This window comes from Macaca mulatta, chromosome 15 (genome assembly GCF_049350105.2).
Source record: "Macaca mulatta isolate MMU2019108-1 chromosome 15, T2T-MMU8v2.0, whole genome shotgun sequence".
NCBI lineage: Eukaryota > Metazoa > Chordata > Mammalia > Primates > Cercopithecidae > Macaca > Macaca mulatta.
This window is the reverse complement of record NC_133420.1, coordinates 122,632,402-122,635,124: the sequence shown is the minus strand read 5'-3', so window position 1 is coordinate 122,635,124 and position 2,723 is coordinate 122,632,402. Positions and strand designations below refer to the sequence as shown.

General features: G+C 42.5%; 1 pseudogene; it reads right to left on the bottom strand.

Annotated features, from left to right (window-relative positions):
• Positions 1-1,742: 1,742 nt before the first annotated feature.
• Positions 1,743-2,277, bottom strand: LOC144334822 (large ribosomal subunit protein eL21 pseudogene; annotated as a pseudogene).
• Positions 2,278-2,723: the final 446 nt, after the last annotated feature.

Sequence of the window (2,723 nt, the reverse complement as noted above, 5' to 3'; positions counted from 1 at the left end):
TTATGGTTTATTTATAACGGTGGCCTTCATGCCACAGATAAATCTGTGTCATTTGATTTTTTAATTTCTTCCCTCAGAAGCATAAGTAACACTGAATAGATTATTTATGAATATTTGTTAAATGAATGGAAAATTACTCCAAAATAACCTATCATTAAAAACATGTTAGTGGGCCTGGCACAGTGGCTCATGTAATCCCAGCACTTTGGGAGGCCCAGGTGGGTGGATCATTTGAGGTCAGGAGTTTGAAACCAGCCTGGGCAACATGGTGAAACCCGGTCTCTACTAAAAATACAGAAATTAGCTGGGCATGGTGGTGGGCACCTGTGATCCCAGCTACTCGGGAAGCTGGCGGGGGAGAATTGCTTGAGCTCAGGAAGTGGAGGTTGCAATGAGCCAAGATTGCACCATTGCACTCCAGCCTGGACGACAGAGCGATATTCTGTCTCTCAAAAAAGCAAAACAAAACAAAAGAAACGCGAGTGTGCTTTGGGAGGTGAATTAGGTGGATTTTTGGCTACCTGCGCACTTCACTCCCTTTTATTTCCAGTGGTCAAGAGTTTAAAACAAAACTATCTCTTTCATTCCATCCCTAACCGAAGTTAAACAAGACAGGGTAAAATTGGGTTCAACCTCAGTTTTCAGCAGCTAATATATACTGTTTTCTGATTTGGGGGATGTTTATTTTTCAGGATCAGAGTCTGGTTAAAAGAAAAAGAAGAAGAAAAGAAAAACCACTTTCACATCTAAAGAATTTACCAGCTGTTTCTATTCCTTCTTTTATATTGTTTCTGAAATACTGTCACACAGTCACTTGTCAATTTCATAGAAACAAAATTCCAGGTTTCAAAGTTGAACAGGATATTTCCATGAGCTTTCATATTCGTAAAAGACTTTGTAAAAAAATATTTTGACAAGAAATTCTGCATAAGAACAATTCTGGGCCGGGCGCAGTGGCTCACGCCTGTAATCCCAGCACTTTGGGAGGCCGAGGCAGGCGGATCATGAGGTCAGGAGATTGAGACCATCCTGGCTAACACAGTGAAACCCTGTCTCTACTAAAAATACAAAAAATTAGCCAGGCATGGTGTCGGGCGCCTGCAGTCCCAGCTACTCGGGAGGCTGAGGCAGGAGAATGGCGTGAACCCGGGAGGCCGAGCTTGTAGTGAGCCAAGATTGCGCCACTGCACTCCAGCCTGGGCGACAGAGCAAGACTCCGTTTCAAAAAAAAAAAAAGAAATCTGTGCCAGCTCTGTAGATCTAGGATGCAGATTCTCATTTATACACGGGTCAGGGGACCTAACTGGATCCTCCCCATTCTTCTCCCCAAGACTTATCGTAGAATTACTCAAGGTTGTAGAATATTTGTGTCTGCTGTATTATATCTCAAAGCTCTCTAACAAATTGTATCTCATTTTAAACCCCACAGAATCCACTTATAGGTGAGAAAGCAGAGACAGAAAAACTAATTAACTTGCCTGTGATCTCACAGCCAGGACACAACCCAGACCCGCTCTTAACTCCTGTTCATTACCATACAGTACTTTTCTCTTTACCACACAGCAATCCAAAATGGGCTAAAAATAGCCCTGGAAGATAAAACCTTGGACAAACAATAAGTTCCAAAGGGCTCTTGGATCTCCACTGACTTCTCACAACCCCTTTGTTCCCCTAAGCTGTAAGATTCCACCTTCTACTTTTTTTTTTAACAGTCCAGAGGTCTTTTTTTTTTTAAACACCTATTATGCCATGAATTCACAAGGAATACGTTCCAGCAGCTCAGGCTGCTTCCCATTGGTTCTCACAAAGTGTGCTTCTCTGGGTGGAAAAGGCTGGTGCTTCAGTTGAACCCAGGTACCTTTCTTCTTGGCTTCTTTCTTTTTCTGATCGTTTTCCTCACGCGTTTCAGGAAGCTATCTCGGCTCTTAGAGTGCTTAATGTACTTAATACACACGTTCTTAATGTACTTAATACACACATTAATTCTCTTGGCAAGAATCTTGGCCTTGTTTACAACAGTGCCAACAGCATGCTGGGTAACATTGTAGATTCTTCCAGTTTTGCCATGGTAACACTCGTGGGCCATTCCTTTTTGAACAGTACCCATTCCCTTGATGTCTACAATATCACCTTTCTTATAGATTCGCATATATGTGACGAAAGGAACAACTCCATGTTTCCCAAAAGGCCTAGAGAACATATATCGGGTGCCTCTCCCTTTTCCCTTTGTGTTCGTCATTTTGGCCAAATACTGGAAGATGGTAGTTCCAGCCGAAAAGTCTACCTTCTACTTTTAAATGTAAAGTTTTTTCCCCTTCCAATTACAGTATCTGCTTTTTTCTCTTTTATGTCAAAAATGACTCTTAAAACAAGAAAGTGAGAGAAACTAATTTATTTCTTAGAGAGTAGATGTGTATTATAGTCTTGAGTACTTTGTTGATGAATATTATTTTGTTGTTGTTGTTGTTTTTGAGATAGAGTCTCGTTCTGTCGCTAGGTTGGAGTGCGGTGGCAGGGTCTTGGCTCACTGTAGCCTCCACCTCCCAGGTTCAAGCGATTCTCCTGCCTCAGCCTCCCAGAGTAGCTGGGACTACAGGTGCATGCCACCACACCCAGCTAAGTTTTGTATTTTTAGTAGAGACGGGGTTTCACCATGTCGACCAGAATGGTCTCGATCTCCTGACCTCGTGATCTGCCCGCCTCGACCTCCCAACTTTTGTTGT